We start from the raw sequence: 24,602 nt of genomic DNA, 5'->3' as shown, positions 1-24,602 counted from the left end.
AAGTATAAACTCCAATCTTGGTGACATGTGAAGCTTTCCTGTTTCCCATGATCAATTTTATTCTTCCTTGCTCCACATCCTCACTTCTTCTTAGTCCCTGTAAATCAGAACAGATATGAATACCACAACCGGTATCAAGGACCCAAGAATTAGAATGGGGTGAGTTATTAGATAAGATAGTGTAAATACCTGCATGGTTGGGTTTAACTTTCCCATCCTTCACATCTTGTTGGTACTTTGAGCAGTCCCGCTTCCAATGTGCCTTTTTCATGGCAGTAGAAGCATTCAGCCTTTTTTGGGTCAAAAGAAGGAGTGATGAAACCTTTCTTGGTTCCACTTGAAGAAGAGCCATCAAGGGTCCTAACCTTGGTACCCTTCGAAGAACTCTTTCTCTTCTTCCCTCGTCCTTTCCCGATTGCCAAGACAGGGGCGGAGTTGGTAGGAGTAGGAGTAGTAACAACCGCCTTACCCTTAGGACCACTTTCTGCGGTCTTTAAGAGTCCTTGAAGTTTGCTGAGAGTGACCTCTTCCTTGTTCATGTGGTATGTCATGCGGAATTGATCATAACATGAAGGTAAGGAGTGCAAAATAATATCTATTGTTAGCTCCTCGGGGAAGTTCACATTAAGCTTCAGCAAACGGTCCACAAATCTTTGCATTTTCTGCATGTGGCCCGTGATGGGTTCACCATCCTTCATGCGAGTTGTTATCATGGAGGAGATGATTTCATACCTCTCTTGACGAGCACTTTGATGGTATCTTTCCATCAAGTCTTGGTGCATCTCATAGGGGTAGAAATCTTCATAGGATTTTTGGAGATCTGCGGTCATAGTGGCCATCATGATGCATGCCACTTTGGTGGCATCCCTTTCATGTGCCCTAAACTCAGCGATCTCTTGAGGAGTAGCAACTGTCTCATCAATCTCCTTAAGCTCCTTATCGAGTACATATTCCTTGTCCTCGTAGCGAGTAATCATTCTGATGTTTCTGATCCATTCATTAAAGTTGGATCCATCAAAAGTGACTTTCCCACACAAGTTCATAAGAGAAAAGGAGCCACTAGGATTAGAGCTAGAAGCAGCGTTGTTTGCAGACATCTTGTAAGAGAAGAAAGAAAGAATTAGTTTAGATATAGAGATAGACCTTAATAAAACACCCAAATGTAATATTAAGGCTAGGACCCAATCACAATATATTATACTTAGAAGAGGTATGCCGTAATCTAAGTAATAACATATTTGAAAGGTAGGTGAATGACGATTCACCAATTTCCACCAAAGTCGAAATATAAAAATATTTAATTTGGTTTTTAGAAACTCCTAGATTCTTTTGAGATTCAATGAACTTTTCAAAGGCATGTTTCAATCTCGAGTGCGCCCTCCAAGTTTTGTGACTGGGATGCCGAGGATCACAAAACGAGGTGTGAAGTAACCATGCAAATTGCTTGGTACCCTTAATAAATTACCCCTCAATCGATGTGCCGGTTAACCACACACGCTCCATCGATACTATGATAAATATTAAGTCACCCTTTACCTACCTTGTTAAGTCCAAGTTAATGTGTCGGTTAACCACACACGCTCCACTAACGACTTAGACAAAGTGTAAAGTGTAATTTCACTGATTAGCACCTTATTCACATTTTTCCTAAAGTAACTAAGATTGGGAATTTAATAAAACATTTAGTTACTTTATAATATTCATCATACTTTTAATGAGAATTTATAAGTCCTTGTCTTACCCGTTCGACTAACGACCCTCCACCAGTCAAGCAAGCGGTGGGTGAGAGTGGACACCCATTAAGTTGCCATTTTATAGGCAACAACCTTATACCCACCTTATAGACTGGCTTCGTGAATGAGGCGTACTAGCGGTAAGACGACTTTAATCTTATACATATATATTATTAACTTATAATATTATAAGTATAAGGGTTGAATTTTAACCTTTAAAATTCTAAGGGTTGGAAATAAAGTTTTAATCAAGACTTTACTTGTTCCAAAACTTGAGGGCAAGTTTTGTAAACTTTCAAAACTTTTCATTTCTTGTAACTTATGAGTTAATTAGAGTATTAAAAATGAAGACTCTTCATTTTTATAACCCATGTGTTATTTTAATGGTTTTAAAAACAAAGTGACTTTTGGTTTTCCATAACTTGAGGACAAGTTATGGACTCTATTAAAACACATAATGATCATGAATTAATCTACCACATAGGTTACAAATAATTCCTATGATCATCTAAACATCATAAGATCAAGAACATGAATATGAACACTTTCATGAATCAAAAATTACACATAAAACTTTGTAATTTTGATAACAAGTTGTTGTAAATGGATTAGCAAAGACATTACACCATCTAAAACAAGTTTTCAAGTACCAAAACAGTTTAGGGTAATGTTTCTAGTCCATTTCCAGCAAGTAAAGTTGAAAATCTGCACTCTGTGGCTCCTACTCGCCGAGTGCATGAACCTACTTGGTGAGTAGGTTGAAGATACACATGAACTCGGCGAGTCCCCCCATGGATTCGGCGAGTTCATCAGGCAGACAACAAGTTTTTTGACTTTTTCCAATATTTTGCATCAACTATTAAACAAACAAGCCTAGGCTCTAATACCACTGATGGGTTTTGAGCATTCTAACACTTCCTAAGTGTACATGCAACCCTAATAAACCTTGGATCTATGTTTGTCTAAGATACATGAAAATAATTATTTTTCCAAGGTTCATATCCTAACTAGCATGGCATGGGGAACTTGAATCAAATAAAGCTAGTAGAAATACTTACCTTGTAGTTGTAGTTGATTCCTTGGAGTTTTAGAGCCTAGCACCAATAGTGTGGATGCCTCAAATGGAAATCACAAATCACCACAAACTTGGAACTTTGAGAGAATAGTCACTACTATCTTGAAATTGGCCCTCTTGCTTTTCTCACTCAACTAGTGTCCACTAGTTTATTTCAAGAACCAAAGCCTCCTTTATATAGTGTGGTGGATTAGGGTTACATCCATGTAAACCCTAATACCCATGTCTCTTCATTTCCATGAGATCCATGGGTTAAAGCTCCATGGAGTATCCATGGGCTTTCCATGCAAGCCTACCCATTCCAAATAAGTATTAGCCCACACTATATAAATATAGAAGCCCATATTTAATTAGTAACATCTTTGATCTCTAAATTAATCCTACATTAATTATAGATCAATACTAATTAAATAATATGATCTTATATTAATATATTAGAACTTATAATATATTAATAAATCATAACTTGTACTATTCTCAAAAGATTATCCATAAACTGTTCGGGTGAAGTGCAACCCAAATGGACCATGCCGGGTCGGGTCAAGTACATACCAAATATAGTTATGGACTTAGACACTATATCCAACAAGTAAGACATGGAAAAGACCGTGTTCCATAATCGTTAAGGGCATTACGAGTTCGTGGTGATGCCATTTGGTCACACCAATGCGCCTGCTATGTTTATGGATTTAATGAATCAAGTGTGCAGGTCGATGCTCGACCGATCTGTCATTGTGTTTATTGATGCTATCTTGGTGTATTCCACGACCAGAGAGCAACATGAGGAGAACCTTCAAGAACTTATGTGTCACAACTAGCATTTTTGCTAGGAAAATTCTATTCTCATGTAATCATTCAACTATTGTAAAGCATGTACTCTAAGTGAATATCAATCAATGCCCATTTAAATACATCTATTATGTTCAATTAAGGGTTGAAAACCCTTAAGAATCCCAGTTCAAGTTCATTATGGAATAGGATTTCCTTATTGGGCCTAATGGACCAATAAGCATTCAATTCAACTATATTGGGCTTAGGAACCTTATTTGCATTAAAAATGCACCCAACTCATAAATCTATAATGTTTTGGACCATTTGGGCCTAGAATGATTCATTCTAACCCTAATAGGCCTTACTGGGCCATAATTGATCCAATTAAACCTAATGGACCATAAAACCCATTCTTATATGTCATTTGGGCCGTGAATTACCCTAATAAGCCTAATGGGCCGAAAAATAATATTGGGCCTATAAAAATTCGATCAAGCCAAGAGTTTGGGCCCAACACCATTTTCTTCATCCCACTAGGCCCATTCTCGGCCCAATGACTAAAAGAAAAGTAAAATAAAAGGAAATTAGGAGGATTAATGAAAGTTAGCCACCTCCTTATTGCATGGTGGATCTCCATGCACATCACCTCACTCTCTCTCTCTCTCTCTCTCTCTCTCTCTCTCTCTCTTCTCTCTTCTTCTTCTCAGCCGAAACACCTCACACCTCACTCTCTCACGAAGTAAGAGACTAATACGACTTAGTCAGAATACTTACTTGGATAAGGTACTAAAACGTTTTAGTATGGAAAATTCGAAGAAGGGAGAACTACCGATACAGAGTAATGCCAAGTTGAGTAAGACTCAAAGTCCGAGTACCGAAGCCGAGATAGCAGAGATGAGCCGAGTACCTTACGCTTCCGCAGTTGGCTCGATCATGTATGTTATGACTTGTACTCGCCCTGATGTGGCCTTTACTTTGAGCATGGTCAGTAGATATCAAAGGAACCCGGGCAAAGCTCATTGGATTGCGGTCAAGAATATACTTAAGTACCTTTAGAGGACCAAGGAATGGTTCTTAGTCCTCGGAGGGAGTGATGACTTAATGGTGCGAGGGTATAGTGACGCCAGCTTCCAGACCGACAGAGACAACTACCGTTCGCAGTCGGGCTGGGTCTTTACCCTAAATGGAGGAGCAGTGACTTAGAAAAGTTCCAAGCAGGAAACTGTAGCTGATTCAACGCGCGAATTAGAGTACATTGCAGCGAGCGAAAGCATCAAAGGAGGCGATATGGTTGAAGAACTTCATTGGTGACCTTGGAGTTGTGCCTACCATAAAGGAGCCTATGGAAATTTTCTGTGATAATGAAGGAGCGGTTGCCTTGACCAAGGAACCGAGGGATCATGTTAGATCTCGGCATATCGACAGAAAGTATCATTTCATTAGACATCGAGTAAAAGAAGGACACCTCGTAGTTAAGAGGATATCATCAGGAGATAACCCAGCAGATCCGCTTACGAAGGAACTGAGTAGGGTTAAGCACTTGCAGCACGCTAGGAGCATTGAGCTGAAGGATGATATTAGTTTGGATTAGATAGTTCGGAAACTTGTAATAGATAAATGTAATTGACATTTGATGATTAAATAAAGGAGTATTATTTAAATGTTTTGTCTTATGTTAATTGTTTAACTATTGTTTCACTTTGCATGTTTTGACTTTTAGAATAATCGAGTTTATTAAGAATAATCGAATTATTCAAACAGTCCACAATCGTTCATATGTTGGAAGTAGGTATGAATGAAGATTGTCATGAATTCGTGTGTAGATTGTCTAAATGGTATTAGACATAGCAAAAGTTTGCTACAACGTTCATGAGTGCTTATGAACAATTTTTGAGCATTGGAATAAACCCACGCTTGCTAGAATCACTTTATGGAGTGATCGCAAGACGATAATATCATATGGTCTTAAAACCAAGATATATGGTTTATTGTTTACTAATTGGTTGTACATTGATAATGCGAAACCACATCAGTAAATTGATGTCATAAAACTCATTGTTGTGTGTGATTGATTAGTAAATAATAAATGCATATAAGTCGAAGTTTATCTGTTACTTCTATCCTAAGAGGGTAAAAGCGATACCACGGCCGCTGGATGATTTGATTTGACTTATGTGTCGGGCCTGGTCAGGACTGAATTGATGTGTTCAATTAAGTTCTGTGTCAAATAAATCTGAGATCAAGAAACTAATTTCTAGACAATAAGTATGACAATGTTTCATGAGATTGTCTGCACGATATCAAAACAGAGGACTATACGATCCCTTATCAACAGGACAGGTTACTGATAAGATCAGAGTTCGACAACGTCTTTGAGAGCTACGATTGCTAATCGAGTTGTATGTTGCATTTGTGGTTACTAGACTTATCCAAGTGGGAGACTGTTGGATTAGTGTCTAAGTCCGTAACCATATTTGGTAAGTACTAGACCCGGTTGTGCATGGTCCTTTTGAGTTGCCTTCACCAAAGCAACTTGACTGGAGAAATAAATAAAGAGAGAGGTTATTATGATTTATTGATATATTATAAGAATAATATATTAAAGGAGAAATCATATTTGTTTAATTAATATTGGTCAATAATTAATTAAGAATTAATTTTGTGATCAAGTGTAATTAATTAAACTAGAGGGTCTGGATTGTAATTATGTGATAGTTGCAAAATAGGGCAATGGTTATCCTAATTATAGGATGGACGAATTCAGAGGATAGGATATCCTTGAAATCATCCAAAGGTCCAAGAGATAAGGGTTATCAAGGCTTATCTTATGATTTCTTAATGGGCAAGCAACTAGATAAGGACAAAGACTGAAACCCTAGTCTCTACCCTATATAAAGACCCCTAAGGCCTTGAGAATTCGTCCACTTGCTTCTAAGAGAACCCAAGGCCGATTTCTACCTCCTCCCTTCTCTCTCTCTCTATAGCCTCTCCAATTGCTTGTGGTGTTTGTGAGCCATTAGAGGTACTACACTTGTGGTACTTGCTTTCAAGACTTAGGGTTTGAAGGTTTAAGTTGTTATTACAATATATATATATATATATATATATATATATATATATATATATATATATATATATATATAACAACAAGAGGTATGTGATCTAACCTTCTATGTGAAATTCGAAAATAATAGGCAACATTTGGGTTTTATTCATGTGTTCATAATGTTGTGTATCTAATAGTGAAAACATAGATCCAAATCTAGGGTTGCATGCACACATAGGATTGTATGTATAAAACCCATCAGTGGTATCAGAGCCTTTGGTTAATTTGTTTTCAATTAGTATTATACAATTGTATGAACTTGACAATTAGGGTTTATAGCCAATAAACCCTAGGAGGCAAGAAATTTCAAGATTAGGGTTTCCTAACCCTAATTTGCGAAATTTAAGAAAGGGTTTTTAAATCCTTTCCTTTAGTGCAAGATTTCGAAATCTTGGGTTTGCAAACCCTAGGATTTTCGAATAAGCCTCCTTCCCCAAGATAAGATCCTAAATTTTAGGGATTTGGATAATCCCATATATTGTAATTATCTTTTAATGGTTAAATATGGTAGTTAAAGATTTTGAATTATCCCCTCCCATTATTTTCGAAATTTAGAGGGATAAAAGGGATTAGGATAAGTTAATTGTTTAAATGATAATTATCCTTTAAGATTTAATTATCCCTTATGATTTAATAATTTAAATTAATAGTTTAATTTGAGATAATTATTAAATCAAGAGTTTTAATATTTAAAATTTTAATTTAAATGGTATTAAATTTCGAAAATTTTAAATTGAAAATTAAAACCCTAGTATTTTGAAATGTTTAAAATACACCCTATACTATTATATTATTACAAGCTTAATGAATATATATGTATAATTAAAATGTTAGTCTTACCGTTAGTAGGCCTCATTCACGAAGCTGGTCTATAAGGTGGGTATAAGGTTACTGCCTATAAAATGGCGCTTAATGGGTGTACACTCACACCCACTGCTTGCTTGACTGGTGGAGGGTCGTTAGCCGAACGGGTAGGATACGGCAATGCTCTCTTCATTAATAAGCATAATGAATCTATATAAAGTAACTAAACGTTTTTACAAATTCCCAATCCTAGTTACTTTAGGCAAAAGTAAAATTGATGCAATCCGATGAAATTATACTTTGCACCCTTGCTAAGAAGTTAGTGGAGCGTGTGTGGTTTACCGACACACTAATTGGTTCTAAGCAAAGGTGGCGAAGGGTGATTCATTGTTTATCAGAGTTCGATGGAGCGTGTGTGGTTTACCGGCACATCGAATAGATGATTGTAACAATGAAGGCACCATGTAGATTTGCATGGTTATTCACACCCACTTTGTGATCCTCGGCATCACAGTCACAAACGAGAGGGGCATATCGAGATTTAAACATGGCATTCAAAAGTTCAATGAATCTCCAAGAAAAATCTAGGAATTCTCAAAAACATTTAAAACTTAAGCTTATGTTTTTCATGGTGAAGAATTAGTGAATCGTCATTCACTTACCTCCAAATTATTTGCGTGTTGGATTACGGCATCCCTTTTCTAATATGTAAATAATGTTGTTGGGTCCTAGCCCTAATTTTTCATTTTGGGTGTTTAATTAGGGATTCAATTCTAATCAAACTTTGTCCTTTCTATTTGTAGAAGGCTAACGCGAACAACGTTGCTGCTAACTCATTCACGCTAATGAGTCTTTGTCAAAAAGTGACTTTTGATGGATCGAACTTTAGCAAATGGATAAGATACATTTGCACGATTGCGCGCTACGAGGACAAAGAGTATGTCCTCGACGAGAAGCTCGAGAAGATCAATCCAGAAGTTGCTACTCCCGAGGAAATGGCTGTCTTTGAGACTCACTAACGTGATGCAACGAAATTCCATTGCATTATGATAGCCACAATGAACCAAGAATTCCAAAAGTCCTATGAGGAAATGTATCCGTATGAAATGCATCAAGACTTAATGGAGAGGTACCACCAAAGCGCGAGGCAAGAGCACTATGAGATCATCACGAATATGATCACCGCTAAGATGGGAAGTGGAGAATCTCTTACCGTGCACTTGCAAAAGATGCAAAGATATGTTGATCGTCTTTGCAAGTTAAATGTTAACTTTGCGGAAGATTTGGCCATAGACATTGTTCTTCACTCCTTGCCCTCATGCTACAACCAATTTAGGATGACCTACCACATGAACAAGGAAGACGTCACCCTAAGCAAACCCCAAGGGCTCCTAAGGACTACTGAGAGCAACCTAAAGGAAAAGTCTGTTGCACCAACTCCTAATCCATCCGCTGCTCCTATTTTGGCTATAGGGCAGGGAAGGGGCAACAAGAGGAAGGCTCCGTCAAAGAGCCACCGCAAGGGAAAGTCCCGAGATGGTTCCTCTTCTAGTGGGACCAAGGTTGATCCTGCTAAGCCCAACCCTAACCCAAAGGAGGCAGAGTTCCATCATTGCCACAAAATAGGGCATTGGAAGAGAAGTTGCCCGGAATATTTGCAAGCCATCAAGGATGGAAAGATCAAGCCAGCTTATGCAGGTATATATAAACAATTAAATCTAATGATTCATCTCATGCTATTTCTTGGGTTCTTGATATAGGATGTGGTTACCACATTTGTTCTGATTTGCAGGGGCTAGGAAGAAATAGGGATGTAGAGCTTGGAAGAATAAATCTAATCATGGGGAATAGAAGAACATTGGTTGTTACCAAGATTGGAGTGTATTCTTTAGTGCTTAGTAATGGATTGAATTTAGATTTAAATATTTATTGTTACTTGCCAGATATGGCAAGAAACATCATTTCTTTTCATGGTTTATTTAGACAAGGATTTAGATATTCGTTTAATAATGAGAATGGTTCAATTTATGCTTATCTAAATGGTGTTTTATATTTTGAAGCAATGCCTTGTAATGGAATTTATGAAACTGTTATGGTTGTAGATAACCTAGGAAATGATGTGTTGTGTATGGATTCTTCCAATAGTAAGGATAAAGCATCTTTGAGGCATTGTCGTCTTGGACATGTCAACAAGAAGCGCATAGCCCAACTCCAAAAGGATGGAGTGTTGGAGTCATTCGACCTTAGGGAAGATGACACGTGCGAATCTTGTTTACTTGGAAAGATGACCAAGTCACCCTTCACTGGCACTTGTGAGAGGGGTGAGAGTTTATTGGATCTCATACACACCGATGTGTGTGGGCCCTTTAGATCCACCAAAAAGGATGGGAACCGCTTTTACGTAACTTTCACCGATGATTATAGTACATATGGGTATATTTACTTAATCAAGCACAAGTCAAAAACGTTTAAAAAGTTCAAAGAGTTCAAGCATGAAGTGGAGAATCAATTGGGTAGGAAAATCAAGATGCTTCGATCCGATCGAGGAGGAGAGCACCTAAGTATTGAATTCCACGACTATATCAAGGAATGCAGAATAGTTTCACAATTGACACCACCTAGGACACCGCAGTTGAATTGTGTGGCAGAAAGGCGTAATCGAACCTTGTTAGACATGGTATGTTCTATGATGAGTCGTGCTTCACTACCTATCTCATTCTGGGGGTATGCCTTAGAGACTGCCGCCCATATCCTTAACCGAGTCCCTACAAAGAAGGTTGCCAAAACACCTCACGAGATGTGGACAGGGAAGGCTCCCTCGTTGGCACATATCAAGGTTTGGGGTTGTGAGGTTTTCGTAAGACGAGAGACACGACAAGCTCGAACCTCGTAGTGAGCGATGTATTTTCATTGGCTACCCACAGAGATCCTTTGGATATCTCTTCTATAGACCGAGTTACAATGTTGTCTTCGTTGCGAGGAAAGGGGTTTTTCAAGAGCGAGAACTCATAAGCCAAGGAGACAGTGGGAGGCAAATCGATCTTGAAGAGATTCGAGAATCGAGCGATGAAGGATCCTCTACCACTGGCGCTCAACCCGAGGAGGAAACTCCGGTTCAACCAATTGACGAGTCCTTACCTCTTAGACGTTCTGAAAGAGTTAGAGTTCAACCCCAGTTTTATGGTTTTCATATTACTACCGGAGGGGACACGTATCTTAGTGATGGTACACTAATAAATCTAGATGAACCTAATAGCTATAAGGAAGCCATGACAGGCCCAGAGTCTACAAAATGGAAAGAGGCGATGGACAACGAGATTCAGTCCATGTATGACAACCAAGTTTGGAATTTGGTTGACAATGTGCCCGGACGTAAGACGGTTGGGTGCAAATGGATCTTCAAGAAGAAGACCGACGTGGATGGTAATGTGCACACGTATAAGGCACGACTGGTGGCAAAGGGATTTACTCAAACTCCCGGAGTTGACTATGATGAGACCTTCTCACCAGTTGCTAAGATAAAATCTATTAGGGTGATGCTAGCCATTGATGCATTTCATGATTATGAGATATGGAAGATGGATGTCAAGACCGATTTCCTTAATGGGAAGCTGGCCGAGGATGTTTACATGGCTCAGCCAGAGGGTTTTTTCAATCTGTAGCATCCGAATAGAGTGTGCAAGCTTGAGAAGTCCATTTATGGACTTAAACAAGCATCTCGCAGATGGAATCTTTGCTTTGATGAGAAAGTCAAAGAGTGTGGATTTGTACGAAGCAAAGATGAATCATGTGTATATGTCAAAGCCAGTGGGAGTATAGTTAGCTTCCTCGTTTTGTATGTCGATGACATACTACTCATAGGAAATGACATCCCGACTCTGAAGAAGGTTAAGTCCTGGCTCGGGAAGTGCTTCGCTATGAAGGACCTCGTAGAGGCTTCCTATATTTTGGGAATAAGGATAGTGAGAGAACGAAGTAAGAGACTAATACGACTTAGGCAGAATACTTACTTGGATAAGGTACTAAAACGTTTTAGTATGGAAAACTCGAAGAAGGGAGAACTACCGATACAGAGTAATGCCAAGTTGAGTAAGACTCAAAGTCCGAGTACCGAAGCCGAGATAGTCGAGATGACCCGAGTACCTTACGCTTCCGCAGTTGGCTCGATCATGTATGTTATGACTTGTACTCGCCCTGATGTGGCCTTTACTTTGAGCATGGTCAGTAGATATCAAAGGAACCCAGGCAAAGCTCATTGGATTGCGGTCAAGAATATACTTAAGTACCTTCAGAGGACCAAGGAATGGTTCTTAGTCCTCAGAGGGAGTGATGACTTAAAGGTGCGAGGGTATAGTGACGCCAGCTTCCAGACCGACAGAGACAACTACCGTTCGCAGTCGGGCTGGGTCTTTACCCTAAATGGAGGAGCAGTGACTTAGAAAAGTTCCAAGCAGGAAATTGTAGCTGATTCAACGCGCGAATTAGAGTACATTGCAGCGAGCGAAGCATCAAAGGAGGCGATATGGTTGAAGAACTTCATTGGTGACCTTGGAGTTGTGCCTACCATAAAGGAGCCTATGGAAATTTTCTGTGATAATGAAGGAGCGGTTGCCTTGACCAAGGAACCGAGGGATCATGTTAGATCTCGGCATATCGACAGAAAGTATCATTTCATTAGACATAGAGTAAAAGAAGGACACCTCGTAGTTAAGAGGATATCATCAGAAGATAACGCAGCAGATCCGCTTACGAAGGAACTGAGTAGGGTTAAGCACTTGCAGCACGCTAGGAGCATTGAGCTGAAGGATGATATTAGTTTGGATTAGATAGTTTGGAAACTTGTAATAGATAAATGTAATTGACATTTGATGATTAAATAAAGGAGTATTATTTAAATGTTTTGTCTTATGTTAATTGTTTAACTATTGTTTCACTTTGCATGTTTTGACTTTTAGAATAATTGAGTTTATTAAGAATAATCGAATTATTCAAACAGTCCACAATCGTTCATATGTTGGAAGTAGGTATGAATGAAGATTGTCATGAATTCGTGTGTAGATTGTCTAAATGGTATTAGACATAGCAAAAGTTTGCTACAACGTTCCTGAGTGCTTATGAACAAGTTTTGAGCATTGGAATAAACCCACGCTTGCTAGAATCACTTTATGGAGTGATCGCAAGACGATAATATCATATGGTCTTAAAACCAAGATATATGGTTTATTGTTTACTAATTGGCTGTACATTGATAATGCGAAACCGCATTAGGAAATTGATGTCATAAAACGCATTGTTGTGTGTGATTGATTAGTAAATAATAAATGCATATAAGTCGAAGTTTATCTGTTACTTCTATCCTAAGAGGGTAAAAGCGGTACCACGGCCGCTGGATGATTTGATTTGACTTATGTGTCCGGCCTGGTCAGGACTGAATTGATGTGTTCAATGAAGTTCTATGTCAAATAAATCTGAGATCAAGAAACTAATTTCTAGACAATAAGTATGACAATGTTTCATGAGATTGTCTGCACGATATCAAAACAGAGGACTATACGATCCCTTATCTACAGGACAGGTTACTGATAAGATCAGAGTTCGACAACGTCTTTGAGAGCTACGATTGCTAATCGAGTTGTACGTTGCATTTGTGGTTACTAGACTTATCCAAGTGGGAGACTGTTGGATTAGTGTCTAAGTCCGTAACCATATTTGGGAAGTACTAGACCCGGTTGTGCATGGTCCTTTTAAGTTGCCTTCACCAAAGCAACTTGACTGGAGAAATAAATAGAGAGAGAGGTTATTATGATTTATTGATATATTATAAGAATAATATATTAAAGGAGAAATCATATTTGTTTAATTAATATTGGTCAATAATTAATTAAGAATTAATTTTGTGATCAAGTGTAATTAATTAAACTAGAGGGTCTGGATTGTAATTATGTGATAGTTGCAAAATAGGGCAATGGTTATCCTAATTATAGGATGGACGAATTCAGAGGATAGGATATCGTTGAAATCGTCCAAAGGTCCAAGAGATAAGGGTTATCAAGGCTTATCTTATGATTGCTTAATGGGCAAGCAACTGGATAAGGACAAAGACTGAAACCCTAGTCTCTACCCTATATAAAGACCCCTATGGCCTTGAGAATTCGTCCACTTGCTTCTAAGAGAACCAAGGCCGATTTCTACCTCCTCCCTTCTCTCTCTCTCTATAGCCTCTCCAATTGCTTGTGGTGTTTGTGAGCCATTAGAGGTACTACACTTGTGGTACTTGCTTTCAAGACTTAGGGTTTGAAGGTTTAAGTTGTTATTACAATATATATAACAACAAGAGGTATGTGATCTAACCTTCTATGTGAAATTCGAAAATAATAGGCAACATTTGGGTTTTATTCATGTGTTCATAATGTTGTGTATCTAATAGTGAAAACATAGATCCAAATCTAGGGTTGCATGCACACATAGAATTGTATGTATAAAACCCATCAGTTTATTGGGCCTTAGTGGCCCATTTACATGATAATTAGGCCTGAACTATTCATTATATGCTTAATGGGCCTTAGTGTCCTTCTGCATACCTAACAAGCCTTAAAACAATTTACACATCTAGTGGGCCACTAGTGTTCTTTTGCATGTTTTGTTGGGCTTTATCATTTCACATCCATATATCAGCTAATGTTTGTAAACTAAATACATACAACGTTATACATATTCATGTGGAAATATTTGGGATCTAGTGGGACTTGTCATTTGACATCACTAAGTGTATGGTCGTAGCATGTAGTTATAATCAGAGTCTCTTGGAGGGAGAGCGAGAGTTGGTGTATAGATCTATACGGGGTGACCCCTCATGCCTTAGTTGTTCTTAGGGGTGTTCTTTTGGATGGATCGGTTTGATCCGATCTAATTAAGTAAATCCAAATTGATTTCGGTTTTCAAAATATGGATCCAAACAGTCCAAACTAAATTCAAATCCGATCCGATCCGATCCAATTATAATTGGTTGGATCGGCTTTTATAATTCAGTTTTCAAAAAAAAAACATAACATTTTAAAAGGACATAGAATTATAATATGATCTAATTTTACAGAAGAAACATAAACAAATTATTTACTTGTGATTTAAAATTTATAAACAACCACTAAGAAGACATATTATAGTTTATTATTTAATAGATAAAAAAACTTTTGAGAGAAAGTACATATTAATGTCTTTTATTAGGTAAAACTTTTTGAACTTATTTAAAAAAATTATAAAATTAATAAATAATTATAGATATATTGAAAATAAATAAATAACAAATTATTATTCGGTTTTTTTGGACTATTCGGTTCTTATTTTATAAACCAAAACCAATCCGAAATCCAAAATAATAATTCGGTTTTGTTGAAAACCAATCCAAAAATCCGAATATCCGAACCAAATAGTCCAATCCAAATTGTTCAATTGGACAATTCAGTTTTATCCAAATAGTGAACGGCCCTAGTTGTTCTCTACAACGAGACTAGGCCAGTCTAGGGTGACAAAACCTTCATCAAACATCGGCAGTTGGAAAAATGCCAATACATGCAAATTAGTCATTGTTATGCATGGTTATAATGGCTCACATAGGGATCCAGTACTATCTTAACATTTCGGAGATCAAATCTTTTGATTTGTGTTGATACAAAACAATTTATACGTTAATGTATGAAATACAACACTTTTATAAATCAGAAAATATCGGATTTTCTGGGGTAACACTATTAATCATTATCTTTTTCTCATAACAGATATAATTCAAGGACTTGGGATCTTTCTTTTACACATAATTTTACAATGAAAATCACACATACATTTATACTGAATAATTACATCCTTTCAGAAAATTTTACAGAAAATATCAGATTTTCTGGGTTACGCGCCCAATACAAAGTTTTTCAATCAAACACGCTTATGAACTCACCAACATTATATATGTTGACCGTTTTCAAAACAACTTGTATTCTTTGGTTATTGATAGGCTGAAGAACCATCAGGAGTATTTTGGGATGTGTTTTATGCAAATGTCTATTGTCGAATAATTTATGTTATCGAATTTGATATGTAAAACAATGTACTTTATGTGAATAATACCAATTGTAATATGTAATGTTGGTGACGATTGTGTTATGTTTCATGTATATTCATTGTGATGATATTTCAATTTATAGTCACACGAGCCCTCAGACGTTTCCGCCGTCTGGTTCGGGGGTGTGACAGATTGATATCAGAGCATTGTTTATAGTGAACTAGCATATCTAACCATACATGATATGCAACTATAAATACAATGGGACTAAAACACTCTGAATAATGTGCATGCATTAAAACTTTAACATTAAAAGCCTCTAAGGGAAATGGAACACTATGATTAAACTCGGGCAGTTATGTAGTCATTTTAGGGCTAAATATAGCCTGATCAACTATATTTATTTAAAATATGACCGACATGTGTTTAGGGGTAATTATGGCGGGAAGTTAACCTAGAAACTCTCTACATATCCAAAACTTCTCAGAAATTCAAACATAAATAATTAAAACACTATAGGAATAATCAAAAAAATGATTTACTTATATGCCTTCGTACAGACACTATGGCTGGTTTTCACCACTCCGGGGATCCTTATTTTCCCAATCAGGGAAATAATCGGTGGCTAGAAGAACCAGAAGAGGAACCATAGGAGGAACCTGAAGAAGACCCTGAAGAAGAGGAAGAACCAGATGAAGAGCATGAAGAGGAGCCCATCGGAGGACCGGCGAAACCATTGGTCGAATCGGAGGAAGAGGAAGTAGAGGGAGACGACTCAAATGACTCGGACACAGGGTCTGAAGTCATCAAACCTCCGTATATGGCCAGGGTTCCCCCATATCGAATGGGCCCCAATGGGCCTACGCCCCCGTGGGCACACAAAATCTGGAGATGGAGCCGCCAGCAGGGAGTGCTGCCCCTATTTGGTATGGATCGGAATTTCTACGACCTAAGTCACGGTGGACCCGCCGATAGAGCCTTGCCAGTGGTAGTAAGGAGGAATCGCGATATCGGCAAGCAAGCGCAAGCGATCGCTGGCCAAATGGTGGCCATGAGATCCGCGATGGAGCGTACGGAGAGGATGACGCACGAGGTAGTCAGGGACTACCAGATGCGTCATGCAGTGTTGGAATCATGACTTCGGGACGCCGAGCGCCATCTGGAAAGACTTCAAGGCGCCTCCACCTCATCATCAGTGCCACCAGATCCACCCTGTCATGGCTAGCACCTTTTCATGTGCTCTTGTTACGATTTCCTTCCCTATGTTGTACTTTATGTACCATCGACCTTATGTTTAAGTGATCACACTGCTCACAGGGTCGTCATGCTGCCGGATTTTATATTTCCCCAAGTACTGTATGCCTTCTGGCAAATTTTCGTGTATCAAAACAATTGGTATTAAGGAAAATGCTTTATGTTTTTATCATGATGTTGTTAACTGCTATGTGTTTTATTTTCTTGTTTTATGTAAATACATAGAGTCACCTAGATACACACTCAATTTGCCGAGTCTATGGGATTCTAAACTAGGAATGTGATACGTACTCAACATCTTTCCGTTCTTTGACAGAAAGATGCCTTAAAGACCCAACTGTGGAAACAAGGCAACATCGACCCTATCTGAGTATCTGAGATAAACTCAGTTACATTCCAGGCAGCAGTATTCGCTGCGGTAACTGCAGCTCTTGCGCAGATTCACAATGGAAACAATGGAGAAGGTAATGGACAGGGAACTGGAAGCACAAATCAACGAACAAACCACCGAACCACCCGAACCTGCACCTACAATGATTTCACCAACGCCAAACCTTGAACCTTCAATGGAACAAGAGGTGTAATCGCGCTGAAGTGATGGATTGAGAAGATGGAATCAGTTTTTGAAATCTACGGGTGTCTAGATGGGTGCAAGGTCAAGTTCGCAGTCTGCACAATCATTGATCAAGCTCTCTCCTGGTGGAATGGCCACGTAGAGGCCATGACACTCCCATTGGCGAACGCGATGCCCTGGGAAGAGCTAGGGGTGTTCTTTTGGATGGATCGGTTCGATCCGATCTAATTAAGTAAATCCAAATTGATTTCGGTTTTCAAAATATGGATCCAAACAGTCCAAACTAAATTCAAATCCGATCCGATCCGATCCAATTATAATTTGGTTGGATCGGTTTTTATAATTCAGTTTTCAAAAAAAACATAACATTTTAAAAGGACATAGAATTATAATATGATCTAATTTTACAGAAGAAACATAAACAAATTATTTACTTGTGATTTAAAATTTATAAACAACCACTAAGAAGGCATATTATAGTTTATTATTTAATAGATAAAAAACTTTTGAGAGAAAGTACATATTAATGTCTTTTATTAGGTAAAACTTTTTGAACATATTTAAAAAAATTATAAAATTAATAAATAATTATAGATATATTGAAAATAAATAAATAACAAATTATTATTCGGTTTTTTTGGACTATTCGGTTCTTATTTTATAAACCAAAACCAATCCGAAATCCAAAATAATAATTCGGTTTTGTTGAAAACCAATCCAAAAATCCGAATATCCGAACCAAATAGTCCAATCCAAATTGTTCAATTGGACAATTCGGTTTTATCCAAATAGTGAACAGCCCTAGGAAGAGCTTACAGAAATGATGTTGGTAGAATACTGTCCAAGAGGTGAAATTCAGAAGATGGAACAAGAGTTGTGGAACCTCACGGTTCAAAACTCCAATATCGACACATGCATATCCAGGTTTAGTGAGCTATCTCTTCTGTGTCCCGGAATGATCACCTCAGAAGGGAAAAAGATTGAGAGGTTTATCTGGGGATTGACTGCACCTATCCAAGGGAATGTCATTACGGAAAACCCGGAGACGTTTAATAGTGCAAAAAGGATGGCCAAGAAACTGTATGACCATGGCAACAAAAAGGGTGCCAAAACAGTAGAAGCGGAAGTTAAGAAAGAAGGTGAGAGCAAGAAAGGGAAAAATAACAAGTGAAAAGGAAACAGAACTCCGAGTCATCAAAGAAGCAAGAAACTGTGATTGTCCATACTGCAACTCAAGCTACCACCACACCACATGCTTCAGCCTCATCCACGCCAAATCCTCCAAAGCAGTACTCAAGATATCTCCCAAAGTGTAACAAATGTAACTTCCACCATCATGGGGAATGCAGAGAGATGATTTGCACAAGGTGCGACCGGAAAGGCCATACAACAAAGTAATGTAGGGCTTAGCTTCAACAAAACCAGATGGCCAACAACAACAACAATAACAACAACACCAATGATGGGGCCAATTATACCTGTTACGGATGCAAGAGAACTGGGAATTTTAGGCGTAATTGCCCCAACGCAAACAATCAAGGGGAAGGAGCAGCAGGGAGATGCTGACAATGGGTCAGCGTAAAGCAGTGCAGGACCAAGCCGTTGTCACCAATAAGTTCCTACTTAAAAACTCGTATGCATGTATCTTATTTGATAGTGGGGCGGAGCGAAGTTTTGTTGGTAATAAATTCAAATACTTGCTAAATCAACAACCCCAGAAGCTTAACGAAGCCTTCATGGTGGAAACGGCTAATGGGAAAACTGAAACAACCAAAGACATCTATATAGGATGCACATTAACACTAAACAACCACTCTTTCCAAATAGATTAGATGCATGTAAATATTAGGAGTTTTGATGTGATAATTGGCATGGATTGGTTAAGCCCCCATCATGCTGATATTATGTGTCACAAAAAGGTCGTTCGCCTTCGTCTTCCCAATCACGAAACCCTAATAATCTATGGAGATAAACCCGGTGCAAGCCTTCGCCTTATCGCGTGTATCAAGGCACAAAAGTGTCTTCATAAGAATAACTATGCATTCCTTGCTCATGTGGTGGATAAAACCAAAGAGCAAGTGAACATTCAAAACATTCCAGTGGCATGTGACTTCTCGGATGTGTTTCCTGAAGAACTTCCGAGAATACCCCCAGAAAGAGAAGTCGAATTCCGAATCGACCTAGTGCCTGGAGCCACTTCGATCGCCAAATCACCCTATAGATTGGCTTCTGCTAAAATGTATGAATTATCAAGCCAACCGAGTGAAATCCTGGATAAAGGATTCATAATACCAAGCTTCTCTCCATGGGGAGCTCCGGTTCTTTTTGTTAAAAGGAAAGACGAATCCTTCAGGATGTGCATTGACTATAGGGAACTGAATAAGCTCACCATCAAATACTGGTATCCACTTCCCCGAATCGATGATCTATTTGACCAACTTCAAGGGCTAGTTACTTTTTAAAAATAGATATGATATCTGGCTATCATCAACTCAATGTCCGAGATGAGGACATTCCTAAGACTACTTTTTGAACTCGCTACGGTCATTACAAATTTTTTGTGATACCCTAAGGTTTAACAAATGCCCCCGCTGCATTTATGGACCTCATGAATCGAGTCTGCCGCCCATTCCTTGACAATTTCGTGATCATTTTCATCGATGATATTCTCGTATACTCTCGAAGCAAGGAAGAGCATAACCAACACCTCCGACAAATCTTAGAGATCCTATGGACTGAAAAGTTGTATGAGAAACTCTCCAAGTGTGAGTTCTGGCTCCGCAATATAAATTTCTTGGGTCATGTTGTCAACAAGGAAGGAATCCATGTAGATCCCTCCAAGGTTAAGGCCATTAAAGGCTGGGCAATTCCGACAATACCAACAGAAATTCGCCAATTCTTGGGTCTTGCAGGCTACTACCAAAGGTTCATTCAGAACTTCTCCAAGCTAGCCAAACCCCTCACCACATTGACACAAAAAGGCGTACCCTTCGACTGGACCGAGAAGCAAGAGATTTCCTTCCAAACCTTGAAGCAAGCCCTCTGTAGTGCACCAGTGCTATCCTTATCGGAGGGAACCGAAGACTTTGTAGCCTACTGTGATGCTTCAAATCAAGGTTTAGGTTGTGTCCTGATGCAACGTGGGAAGGTAATTGCATATCCGTCCAGGAAACTATAAACTCATGAGGTGAATTACACCACCCATGATCTCGAGCTAGGAGCGGTGGTCTTCGCCTTGAAGATTTGGAGGCACTACCTTTATGGTACCAAGTGCACCAAATTCACCGATCATATAAGCCTCCAGCACATTTTAAATCAAAAGGAACTAAACATGAGGCAACAAAGATGGGTTGAGCTGCTAAACGATTACGAGTGTGAGATCAAGTACTATCCAGGCAAGGCTAACATGGTAGTCGATGCCCTGAGCCGAAAGGAGTATTCGAGCTGTCGTGTGAAGACTCTATCCATCATCATTCAATCTCACCTAACCTCACAGATCAAGGAAGCCTAATTGGACGCATTGGAACCGGAGAATGTCGCTAGTGAATCATTATGGGTAATGGATAAGGGATTTGAAGTTAAAGAGGACGGAACTCACTACTTCATGAACCGAATCTGGGTTCCTAAGATTGGGGGATTCAGAGAGGTAGTCATGCATGAAGCCCACAAGATGCGATATTCTATTCATCCGGGGTCAGATAAGATGTATCTGGATATCAAACAACGTTATTGGTGGCCAAATATGAAGGCGGAGATAGCCACTTACGTGGGCAAGTGCCTTACTTGCACCAAAGTGAAAGTGGAATACCAAAAGCCCTCGGGATTATTGCAGCAACCAACAATACTCGAATGGAAATGGGAAAGGATTACTATGGACTTTGTGACCAAATTACCAAAGACAACAGACGGATTGGATGCTATCTGGGTAATCGTTGATAGGTTAAAAAAATCCGCCCATTTCCTACCAATAAAAGAATCCTACAAGATGGAAAAGCTTACCCGAATCTACATCAAGGAGATCGTGAGACTTCATAGAGTGCCAGTTTCTATTATCTCGAATCGAGATAGTAGGTTCACTTCATGATTTTCGCAATCTCTTCAAAAGGCAATGGGAACACAATTGGATATGAGCACTACCTACCACCACAGACGGATGGTCAGAGTGAGCGCACCATCCAAACACTCTAGGATATGCTTCGAGCTTGCGTGATTGACTTCGGCAAGTCATGGGATGCCCACTTGCCTCTGATCGAATTCTCTTATAACAGCAGTTATCACTCGAGCATCAAGGTTGCTCCCCCCTTCAAGGCTCTCTATGGTCATAAATGCATATCGCCTCTATACTGGGCCGAGGTGGGTTACACCCGACTAGCAAAAGGTCAATCGCTATCCAGTGCTCTCACAGGACCAGAAATTATCCATGAAACGACTGAAAAGATAACCCAAATTAAAGCTCGACTTCAAGCTTCGTGAGACCGACACAAGAACTATGCTGACAAGTGGCGAAAACCATTAGAGTTCAAGTCGGAGATCGAGTGTTATTGAAAGTCTCTCCCTAGAAAGGAATGATCCGCTTTGGGAAACGGGGAAAACTGAACCCATGATACATTGGACTATTTGAGATTCTTGCTTGAATTGGCCCATTGGCTTACAAGCTGCAGCTACCTGCTAAGCTCAGCAACGTACACCCCGTGTTCCACATCTCAAAACTGAAAAAGTTTCTATCAAATGAAACTCTTGTCATTCCTCTAGAAGAAATGGAGATCAACGAGAATCTCCTGTTCGTCGAAGAACCAGTCGAGGTATTGGATAGGGAAGTAAAGCTTACAAAACAAAACCGCATTCCGATTATGAAGGTTTGATGGAACGCCAAGCGTGGACCGGAATTCACATGGGAACGCAAAGACCAAATGAAGCAAAAGTACCCTCACTTATTCACTCCTTCATAATCCTAGTTTTCAAAAGAATTTCGGGACGAAATTCCTTCTAAGGGGGGATGATGTCACAACTAGCATTTTTGCTAGGATAATTCTATTCTCATGTAATCATTCAACTATTGTAAAGCATGTACTCTAAGTGAATATCAATCAATGCCCATTTAAATACATCTCTTATGTTCAATTAAGGGTTGAAAACCCTTAAGAATCCCGGTTCTAGATCATTATGGACTAGGATTTCCTTACTGGGCCTAGTGGACCAATAAGCATTCAATTCAACTATATTGGGCTTATAAACTCTATTTGGATTCTTAATGGACCCAATTCATAAATCTATAACGTTTTGGACCATTTGGGCCTAGAATGATTAGTTTTAACCCTAATGGGCCTTATTGGTCCATAATTGATCCAATTAACCCTAATGGACCATAAAACCCATTCTTATATGTCATTTGGGTCGTGAATTACCCTAATGAGCCCAATGGGTAGAAAAATAATATTGGGCCTATAAAAATTCGATCAAGCCAAGAGTTTGGGCCCAACATGATTTTCTTCATCCCACTAGGCCCATTCTCGACCGAATGAGTAAAAGAAAAGTAAAATAAAAGGAAATTAATTGGATTAACGAGAGTTAGCCACCTCCTTATTGCATGGTGGATCTCCATGCACATCACCTCACTTTTCTCTCGCTCTCTCTCTCTCTCTCTCTCTCTTCTCTCTTCTTCTTCTCGGCCGAAACACCTCACACCACCTTCATTCTCTCAAAAAAAATCTTTCAAACACTCTCAAGAACATCCCTCCCCTTCCATCAAAATTTTTCGAAAGTTAGAGCTTTCCAAGGAGACTTTTCATCCAAAATCACTTCAAGCTTCACTCTTGTGGTAAGATCTTGAAAACTTGAGTTGATTTAATCCATGTTTAGCTAACTCACTCATTATAAATACCTATTCTCGTGATTTTGCTTCCTAGAACCTCCTAAGTTCAAAAACCACTCAAAGAGCTTGCTAGAGCCAAAAATCACATCAACTTCTTCTATTTCTTCTTCAAAACCACAACATCAAAGGAAAGGTGAGTTCATACCCACTTGTTTTTGGTTTTTACATGTTTTTGGGGGAGACTACAAGTATTTATGTGTAGATCTATACATTTATGCATGCTATGTGTGATTTTTCTTTACTTTTGTTGAGTTTGTGTGTTAAACTCGATGGATCTATAAAACTCTAACAAAAACAAGTGAGATTCTTAAACAAAAAAACACCATAGACATCATACTATAAAGTTAAAAGTGTTATAAATGCCTAATTTGTGAAAAACAAAATAAAATCTTGTGTAAGAATCATTTTTGGCAAATAAACAAAAGTTTGGGGTCAAGAGTGACACCCACGGTTTTTATAAGGGCTAAAAGTGAATTTTTTAACTTAAAAATGAGCTTTTATAACAACAATAATTTCCTAAAGGTCAAAAGTGTAAAATTTGGCATTTTGGGCCTTAATGTGGGCCTCATGACTTATTGGGCCCAAAATTGCAAATATCAATCTTTGGGGATTAAAATGTTATTTAAGCAAAAACTTGAGCCAAAAATGAGAATAAATGAAATTAGGGGCTGAAAATGACACTTATCCCGAGATTTGGACCAAAATTGTAAATTTTATAAAAATTGGGCTGAAAATGTCATTTTATGCAAATAAGGGCCTGAAAATGTAATTTTTTGCTAAAATGGGTCAAAAATGTCAAAATATGTATTTTTAGGTCAAATCCGTAAATTACTAAACATTTGGGGCGAAAATGAAAATTTTTATAAATTGATGGACAAAAATGTTATTTTTAATTAAAATGGGCCAAAGATGACATTTTATGTAAAAACAAGCCTCTAAATGTTAATTTAGTTCTTAAGGGACCTAAAATGTAATTTTATTAAACACAAGTTCAAATTACAAAATTTTGACGTATCAAGCTAGAAATAACATTATAACAATACATTAGATTTTCATAACATTATGAATAAATCTTTCCGACTAAATGACCCATACCATAATAAACAAACGAAATACAATAAGGGTACGAATATTGGGCCTAATACTTACTATCCATGCTTATTGGGCCTTCGTGATCCATTTGAATGAATAATGGGCCAAATATATTCATTTCATGTTTATTGGGCCTTAATGACCCAATTACATGCTTAATGGGCCTAAATTATCCTTTACATGTTTATTGGGCCTTAGTGGCCCATTTACATGATAATTAGGCCTGAACTATTCATTATATGCTTAATGGGCCTTAAGTGTCCTTCTG

The sequence above is a fragment of the Lactuca sativa genome, chromosome 6, assembly GCF_002870075.4.
Source record: "Lactuca sativa cultivar Salinas chromosome 6, Lsat_Salinas_v11, whole genome shotgun sequence".
Taxonomy (NCBI): Eukaryota; Viridiplantae; Streptophyta; class Magnoliopsida; order Asterales; family Asteraceae; genus Lactuca; species Lactuca sativa.
This window is presented reverse-complemented; position numbering follows the sequence as displayed.